We start from the raw sequence: 10,679 nt of genomic DNA, 5'->3' as shown, positions 1-10,679 counted from the left end.
GCACCTTTCCCTTGCTTTGGATTCATAGATCCAAAGTCTCGCTTCTTATGTTTAAACTTTTGCTCGATCTTGACGGCATATCGGTATTCCGTGCTGAGCGAGGAGATCTTTACGAATTTTATTTCTTCTTGGATGTACTTGTGCAAGAAGCCATGGTATTTGAGTACCAAATGCTACTTCGAATCCTTGATACCCAACTTTGTGCGAAGGGAATGGAAAATATTGGTAAACTCCGACACATCTTGGTCCCCTCCCTACCGCAGCGTCGTCCACTTTATGTAATCGTCCTCATAGCTTCCGACAGGGTAGTACTACTCCTTGATGGCAATCTAGAATGAATTCCAAGTGGGTACAACTGAAAACAATGATGTCGTACCTTCATCCTTCTACTCGCAGCAGGTTTCCCACCAGTCCTTGATGTGGGGGGCGGCTTTGAGAAGAGCGAAAGTAATCTTTTCTCGGCCGGAAAAATCATGAACATAAAAATACCCTTCTAGTAGATTTAACCATTTATCTACAGCGTCTGCATCTATCTGACCCTCAAATATGGGAATTTCAAAGTTAACTTGTACCTTAAAGGGTGTGGTGCTTCTAGAGTAGCTGCTTGAAGTAGATGTGTCGCCCCTGGGTAGCCATTGAAGGATTTGGGCAAAGTTGTTCATCATCGCGTTCCTTTGTCGCTCGAGGGCCTCTTCGAGCAAGGTTTTGATAGGATCTCCTGTCCCCTCATCTTTCTTTTCATCCGCCATCGGAGGCCGTCGAGATTTGCGAGGCTGGTCTTGTAAAGGTTCGACCAGTTCAAGCCCTAAATCCTTATATCCCGACCTCGTTGGGGACATGCAAAGAAAGATAGAGAAAAAGCAGACTGCTCTGATACCACTGATCCGGATTTAAACAGGAGCACAACAAATTATAGATATAACCATACATATAGAGATGTAGCAAAAATAATACTTCATTTCATTACTGTAAAATACTGAAATATTCTTATAAACAGAAATGGAAATAAACTAGCTAGGGCGATGGTAGCTTATCTCTGAGAAGAGATGTGGCAGCTACATGCCTTTGAACTGTGTTATAATGAGGCTCGAAGGCCTATTTATTGTTGAGAAACAATGGAAAACCCTAAACATCCAAAAACCTAACCCTAGAAGATGAAACGCCAAACTGTGGGCCCCTTTTGGGTAAATTGGTACATCAACTTTCCGGGGTCGTAACTTTGGCATACGATCTCCGTTTGACGTTCACAATATCTCTTTAGAAATATCTATCTGAGAACTACAACTTTGGGAAGAGAAACATTAGTCCATGGACCCATGTTTCTTCCCATTTTTCCCCAAAAACGTTGTTTAGGGCCTCAAAATAGCTCTGGAAGTTCAGGACCCGAAAAACTGCTAAAAATAGTAAATTGTGCTATAATTAAGGAAACTAAAAAGCTGAAAGAAACAATGGTGGGGGTGAAAGTGGGCTTGGCAGGTGGCCACCAATATCCACCTGTATCAAACTTTGAATGGGATGAATTATACCGACCTCTAGCATTTCTGCAACCATACATTCAATTTCACTCTTTTGGGCATAGGGATATTTGTAAGTCCTGATGTTTGGAGGAACACTTCCTGGAATCAAATGAATAGCATGATCATTATCATGAATAGGTGGGAGGCCTTTGGGAGTCTCAAATACCTTGGAATGATTGTCCAATACTTTTTGGAGATATGGAGAAATAGATGATTTCAATGTTTGAATCTCTAGTGAGCATAATTGTGCAATTACGCCCCATTGTTATTTCTTTAGAAGATATTTCATGCCAATAGAGTTGATTATCTTTACTATTTTCCATGTGATACCCCTTAATTCAATTTCCTTTCCTTCCTAAAAAGAAATAAAGGAAAGTTCTTGAAAATTAAAATCTATCGTACCCAAAGATTGTAACTATTGGACTCCTAATACAACATTAGCACCACCCATTGGAATGGAATGTGTTGGACTATTCAATACATATTCTCCCATGGTTAGCTTGATATTATGGCACTTTCTAGAGAAATGTATAGCTCCTCCATTTGCAATCATCACTTGACACTCTGGTGTTAGATATAGAAAGCAATTCAATTCCTTGGTTATCTTACAATGAATAAAATTATGGGTACTGCCTAAATCAATAAGGACTATTACCTTTTTATCCTTGATATGTCCTTCTATCTTGGGAGTTTGAGGAGTGGTAATTCCTTCCAATTCATTAAAACATATGGTCAGATTCATTTCTTATTTCTCTAGGATTGATTCTTGGTGTATATCCTGTTCTTTTGACATTTCTTGTTCCTTTTCTTCCTCCTCTTCACAATCTATGTAAAATAATTTCTTCTCAACACACTTATGACCTTTAGTGTATTTTCTATCACAACTGTAACAAATCCATTTTTCTCTTTTTTCTTCCAATTTTTTTGGTGCAAACCTTGTAGGTTGTGGAGCATCAATACTTCCATCTTTATAGTTGTGAGTGGTAGACAATACTTGTGGTAAACAAAAGGAAAGGAATTGACATTGGTGGCTTACATAGATTCAGATGGGATGGAAGTATAAATGAAAGAAAGAAGTACAAGTGAAGAAGCCTTCTACTTGGGAGTCGGCTTAGTATCATGGTTGACCAAGAAGCAATCTTCAGTATCCTTATCTATAGCAGAAGTAGAATATATTATAGCAACAACATGTTGTGCTTAGGTCCTCTAAATGAAGCAAACATTACAAGACATACAAGTAAAATATGATTAGCCTATTCTGATGCTTTGTGACAACACTAGTGCAATAAACGTCTCCAAGAATCCAGTGATGCATTCCAATACCAAGCATATTCCTATCAAGTTTCAATTTCTAAGGGTACAAGTCATAGAAAAGAATATCAAGCTAGAGTATGTTGGGAAAATGAAAAAGATCACAAACATCTTAACTAAACCACTTCCCAGAGAGACATATGAGTATCTTACATAGAAACTGAGAGTAATTTCTGCTCAAAATGTTGTTTCAAAGTTCACATTAAGAGAGGGAGTGAATCAGAGTGAGATCAATTTTACAATTTCATAACTTTCCATAATCAAATAATCATATAGTAATGAATCATAACCATAAGAATCATATGATCAGATAGAAAATTGCATCATAAAGCTACCATCACATCAATAACACATCAAGAAGCCATCACATCACAAAGAGACACAAGATTTTACGTGGAAACCCATATGGGAGAAAACCATAAATTCTTCTTCTTCATATGCTTCAATTCATTACATAGATTTGCAGGATCTAACTTGTTGGAGGAAACCACACCCAAGAAATGCAAGTTTTCAATTATAGTAGGCTAGAAACTAACTAAGGCACCAACCTCAAAAGTATGCAAACATCTACTCATTATAGGCTAATACTTGATTGAGCCACCAACCTTGATGATGAGTAGGATCTAACTTTCTCTATGCTCCAACCTAATTGAGTCTTTAACCTCGGTGGAGGCACCCACCTCCTTCTTCAACTCCCTGTGGACCTATTTTTGATATAATTTTCAAACTGGATCCATTGGAATCATATATAACTATTAGCCATTGAATTATAAGTATAACCTGCAACCATTTTCACTACAACCACGATCACAATCTACAACCATTTTCACTGGAATCACTTTCACAACCTGCAGCCACTACTATAATCATAATAGTTGTCACTGCAAACATGGTTTCAAAATTCATATCAATATTGTTACTAGATTTCATACTACTACCCATAGTCTGCTCTGACTCATTCAAAAATTTGGTCACTCAAATTCCTTCTCGGAACCAGTTCTTGTTTTTTTTCCAAAGAAAAAATTGTAATTTTCATTATAACAATGGAAATTGCATTTTGTTTATGCACCATGTTCATTGACAAATTGGTTGAAATCTATCCAAAAGGTTAAAATTTTGGCTTGATACATGCCTCTATCATGTGAAAAAAATTATACATAAGAATAAATAACATTAAATACATAGTCTCCTAGTCATTTGGATATTTTTTCAAAATAAATACAGTATTTATAAAACAATCATGTTAATGCTCCCATTGTAAGCCATTTATAAAATGCCTATGATTATATTCTGAAACATTTTGACCTATCGTCTCAGATATTATCCAAGTTCCCACAACCTACAAAGTGCCTACTTTAGATAAAGAGTAAAATAAGGAGTTTCTTTCCCTGTAGATATGGCGACATTAAATTCCATCAAAAGCATGTTTTAATTGAAAAATATCTTCAAGGATAGGAGAAAGTGTGGGCACGTAATGTCTATTTATTTCATTAAACCAATTTATAAAAATCATGGAGTCACCAAATATCTATAAATGATGACATTATTTCTCAAAATCAAATAAAAGAAGAAGCTTAAGGTTGAGTAACTCTGTATAATCACTTGAACCCCTACCCAGACTATTTTTAAGGTTGAAAAAATTACTTTCCTATGAGTATGGAACATCCCAACCCCTCCCCCCCACCTTATTCACAACCAACTAAATAAGCCCCATCAAAATAATCCCAATCGTAAGATTGGTCAACTTCTTCAATAGTAATATTTTGTGGAATATGAATAGGCTCAAAGTAGGGAGAAGAGACAAAGTTACAATGACCTGGGTTGCCACTCTATCTGAAATTGTAGACTTCTCCTAAAATATTTCATTGTTCCTAGAGAACAAAATACCCCAACAGATGAGTGGAAGAAAACTTATATTCTATTTTTGGTTTTTCTAATCCCACCATTGTTTCCACACATCATTAATAATCTCTCCCTGCTATTTTTTTGTGAAGCCTAGACTATTTATGATAGAGTTCCACACTTCTACAAAGAAGGGAAAACAGGGAATAGTGTTCCACAGTCTCCTATATGTTTTTACATTAAACACACTAGCTAGGACCTGCCATGCATATATTTTTTTAAATGTCCCTAGTGGGGACCTTGCTTTTCTAGATGCACCACTGAAATAATCATGATTTTGTAGGGAAACACAGTTTCCATGGTTTATTCCACCATTGACTCCTCTGGTCTCCTATCGTCAATAATAAACATGTAACTTGATTTGGGCATATATTCCCTAGATAAGGAATGAACCCATGGAAGGGATTCTTCCCTATCTCTAAAACGAACATGGGAGATGTTTAGAGCACATTGTAATTTTGACATAGTTCAACAAATTCATTTGGAAAATTAAGTTGGTGGGTGTCAGCCCAACCCTAGGCCTAGATATATGAGTAAGCATTATCAGTCACATGGTTCAATGTTGTCCTTCCATTGGTGTTTAACATGTTTTCTAGCTCACGAGGCAATTGAAAATTGTCTCTATGTCCCACCCAAGGATCAATGTCGATCATCACATTTTCCCCATTCCCAACTTTCCATGCCAGTCCTTCTCTAACCACTAAAAAGGAGGATAATATTTCTTTCCAGATTACTAAAATAATTGGCCTCTTATTTTCTAGTAAGTGAATCCATTATTCAAGTGTACATGGGTGGATATATTTCTTGGATATAATAGATTTCCACAAGGTATCAGTTGAAATCATTCTCCATCAAAATTTCACATCCAACACTTTAGCAAAGTAATGGAGGTTTTTTAAACCCCATCCACTCCATATCTTAGGTAGAGAGATTCTATCCCATCTCACCCATGGGAAGACTTGACCATCTTTAGAACCTAACCATAAAATTTGGCAACATATTTTGTAGATTGAATTCAAAATTCCTATAGGGATCTAGGATAAAAATATCCACAAAATAGGAATGGCCTCCAAAATAGATTTTATGGGAACCAACCTATCAACTCTAAACAGCCACTTGAAACACCATACCTTCAATCTATTTTCAATCTTTGTAATCAACTAATTCCAATTGGCCTTTCTATATTCATTGGGTTTTAAATGGAACCCCATATACTTTAAACCATCATCAAAATTATTAGAGTGGAAAGGAAAGAGGTTATGAGCATTTATAGATTCATCCCTGGATAGACCAAGAGGAGAAACAATAGATTTGTGAACATTAAATTGCATACCTATAGCCTTTTCAAAAATCGATAGGTCCTCTTTGATGGAAGTTAGATCACATCTAGATCCATCATAAAATAGTAACACATCATCCACAAACAACATATGTGTAATAGTCAAATAATCATCCAAAAGAACACCTATTAAATATCTCCTCCTTTTTTCTTCAAATAATAATCTACTAAGGCCTTGTTGGTGCACATATTGTCCTAGTAACTAAGGACAACCTAAGCCCACGTCACTGAGGATCCTAGATCCTCCCACTCTAGGTGATAAAGGTTGACCTCCCTTTCACCATAGGGGGTAATCCTTGATGATAATGTAAATTAAATAATTATTCAATTTAGGAAAATAAATAAGGCCAGTTTATGATTATAATGCAAAGAGGTACAAGTGCGAAGGTCTAGGTGGGAGAAGCCTATATAACATGTAGTGAATCATATCAGGTTGTAACCCTGATTATACGACAAGAAAAACAATATTATGAAAATAACTTAAAACCAAAGAAATAAAAGAAAAATACTTAAGGGTTAGCTACACTTGTATCTTCTTATTAATAACTCATCTTAATGAAAAATGTGAAAGGTGTAATATCAAGTATTATACATTTCTGCACATTTTACAAAAAGGCAAGTAACGAGATCGAATCATCATCTGATAATATGGATACCGAGAAATGAACAAATTTCTTAATGGTTGCAACAAAATAATGTCAATCAATTAGACTACTATCCTACTGACAAATATAAGATAAAAGCATATGAAATAAATGAAATGTTAATGACAAAGGAAACAAAAAGAACATGTAACTGTTGTAAATAATATTTACATGAGATATTGTAGCAGAACAGAAATGTCAAGCATTTGGAAATTCTATCAACAATAAAACCTGTAAATAATTATATCTATTTTCCTCTAATAGTATGCATATCTGAGAGGAAATCAAATTAGATAATGAAAGAAATTCATATAATTGATCATGTCAACTATCTAAACCACTATTTCAAACCAGCACATGTTCAGAAATTGATGACAAAAGGAAATTGCAGAAATATAAAATTCAGATCATATAATCAAAAGTTACAAAATAAGGTTCTGGCATGTGCATCAAGTGTAGTCAGGCACATAACAACTAAGTCTATCTCTCTCTGAATCACCTAGCCTCCAGCCCCCTCTCGAATGAGAAAAAAGGGCTTTTATACAAATGTTTCGATAATTGTTTTACGTAACTATCTATTAAAAAAACACATATTTCAAAAATATTTATTTGAAAATAGTTTCTCGTCTCTCCTAAATGGTTTTTTAATTTCTTCCTTTAACTTTGGACTTAAGACTCCACACACATTAGTCTTCCATGCAGTAGTTTATCAATATTATAACCCTTCCTTAATGAATAATCTGTATAACATAAAACATGAGTTAGTTTCTTAAATAATGAAACAAATTGTAAAAGAAATAAATATATTTCTCTTATCTTATTTCTGAAATTCGTTCCCATAATAATGCAGGAAAAATCTAGGGGAAAAACCATTACGTACCTCATATTTTTCACCGTAATAAACCTTGGTGAAGTTATTTAAAATATAACTAAACCCTATATGGATTCTGATAAATCTTGTGAAATTTATTTGTATCAATTTCCAACTAAAAGGAATCGATAATTTTAACATTCACATAATATGTGTGCATCCAAATTGCTTTTCGATTCAATTCTTCATAACAAAATTATGAAATTAATTTCTCATGAATGTACTAGTGGTTTTCATAGTAAACAATCGTAAATCCTTCAAAAATTTCAGCAAAATCGTAAATTATGGAGTATGTTTCCACCTCCACTGTAAAACACTGTAAATATCTTCAAACCAGATGAACCTCTCAAATTCTGGATCATATTGGTTATAGGAGAAAACACATAGGTGAAGGTAGGTTAAATTCAAAACCCTAAATGTTTTACACAACTTTATAATTGTTTACAGAGTTGAATGAAATTTAAAATTAAACTTATAAAGGCTTCGAATTTTCCACCAAACATGTAATAATCTAGAGAACAGAGCCAGTTGTAATCGATGGTTGATACTTCCCATCGCATGGAGATTTGGAGGGAGGTTAATGACCCTCCTCACACCTGATTGAACTTTAGTCTATGATCTAATTTGATGAAGGGTTCTCTTTTCACATCGGGAGGTTATTTATGAGTGGATTAACTTCCTCCATTGACCTGATAGCACCATATGAGTGATGTGTAGACAATGGCCCTTGATCATAACTTTGATCACGTGGCTTTGTATAACTCATGGCTTATGTAAATATGATAGCATAATTCTCATCTAATATAACAAGGTTTTAATTTCATGAGGTTTAATGTCTTAGTTATGGTTGAATATCAAATGATTCAATCATTGTTTTCCCATAAGCTTCCATCCAACATAACTCACACATTTTTAATAAACCTTAATAAAATTTTAATAAATGATTGTAAATGGTAACTGAGGACAACCTGAGACCACATCATTGAGGATCCTAGATCCTCAATGATGTGGTCTTGGGTTGTCCTCAATTACAGGACAATCTGTGCACCAACAAGCCCTCCGCAACCAACAGGAAAAATAGAGGGGATAGAGGATAGCCTTATCAAATTCCTCTCTATACATGGAAGAAGGTAGAGGTCAAGCCATTGATAAGGAACACAAATGAAACACTGTATATGTATCTCATAACCCAATTTATTAAAGTTACTTCAAAGCCAAAATGGGTGAAGAGTAGTCTAATATAAATCCAACCAACTCTATCATATGCTTTGGATAGGTCAATTTTTATCATTAGTCCTTTGATTTTCCTATATTTTAAGGTGTGGAGCTGTTATTGAGCAACCCAAATTGCTTCATGAATCTATTGACCTTTCGAAAAACAAATTTTTTCTTTTCATACATTTTTGGTTAGAATCGGATTTAGCTTGTTTGCTATGATATTTTCTATTACTTTGTATATCCAATTGCATAATGAAATAGGCCAAAAGTCATCAAAGAACTAAGAAGATTTCAATTTAGGTATGAGGGCTATAAAATTTGTGTTAAAATAATATAACACATGCCTAGATAGTTGAGAGTCATCAACCACCCTTAAGAGGTCTTCCCCCAGAATTTCATAAAACCCAAAAAAAAATACACAGTCAACCACCAAGGCCAGTACTTTTATCCTTTTGAAAACTATGGAGAACCTTTTGCAACTCAGCGTTAGACAAAGTTTCCATTAAACTTTAATTGTCTTCAGTGCCTACAAACTGAGGAAAATACTGGACCAAAAAGGTTACTACATCTATGGAAGCTTATGGGGGTGCCTTATATAGGTTACTGAAATGAATTTTTCCATCCTGATAAGCTCCTTGGAAGATGATGCTCGACCCCCATCCAAGTTATCCAAAGCCCATAGTGTTATGAAATTTGTGTCCCTTTACAAAATTGTGAAGAAAAAAAATCATGTTTTCATCGCCACTCTTCATCCATATGGATATGATTTTTTTCCTCCACATTTCCTCCTTTTAATATATTCAAGATGATCATCCTTTGTTTAGATTATTTAGTTAAATAATCCCCCCAACACCCGCCACCACCATTCCCCCCCAACACTTCAGGAGCTTCCAAGTGCCCAACACTTCCTCCATCTTTAATCTCTTCCTCCTCCCTCTATATTTTGAGGGTGGACCATTGGATCATATATTTTTTCACCCTTTTGATATTTTAAGAAAAATGAACTACAATAGGCACATCCACAATAGGATTATAAGGAATCCAATTTTTAGAGACCAGAATATGAAAAGATACATATTTTAGCCATGAAGCATTGGATTTGAAGGGGCTACCTAGTTTGTTAATACACCCTTTCAATTCAAGAAATATGGGGTGATGCTCAAATTCCCCACCCACCCCAATCCATTATCGAAACAAAGGGATCCTTTCTAGTAGAGACTTCACCAATAGGAACTAATTTATCCGTCTAACAACCCTCCCTTCCCCATATCTCCTATTTCTCCAAGTAGGATTGTACTTAATTAGGTCCACATCACACAGTTTATGCTCCTCCAGGAGGTGACTGAAATAATCTGAAAAGGAGTCCACATGAGTGTGAGGACCCCATATTTCTAAAACTCCAAGTGAAAAGTTAAAATCCCCAACAACCACTAAATTGACATCTTTCGTAAAATATATTTCCATCAACATATCCTATAATGCCATCCTTTCTTAGCAAGTCCCATAAACGTTAATCACCTTAATGGCCTTCCCCAATTTACCAGAGAATATATCGTCTCCTAGGACCATATTAGTTCCCCAAGTTCCTATAATCTTAATCTATTTTTGGTTAAAAGAAACATCCAACCCCTCAGATTTACCTTTTGCATCTAATGCCACAAAAAAATCCCCAACAACCATATGCCCATCTCCCAAAGTTTCTTGTAATAAAATAATGTCAAAATGTTCAAAAAAAAGTCTCCCCGAAGCTAATTTTTTTGATGGGCTAACTAGGCCTTAGCAGTTGAAAGAAAGGAAAATAATTTAGAATATTGGCTAGGGGTTTGAGTTTATCTAAGTTCCCTAACAATATACCTTTATTGACTAGCCACAACATC

Source organism: Pinus tabuliformis, chromosome 6 (assembly GCF_031772625.1).
Source record: "Pinus tabuliformis cultivar Carrire ecotype Pingquan chromosome 6, CPIR1, whole genome shotgun sequence".
Taxonomy (NCBI): domain Eukaryota; kingdom Viridiplantae; phylum Streptophyta; class Pinopsida; order Pinales; family Pinaceae; genus Pinus; species Pinus tabuliformis.
The sequence above is the reverse complement of the archived record's forward strand: the minus strand, read 5'-3'. Positions refer to the sequence as shown.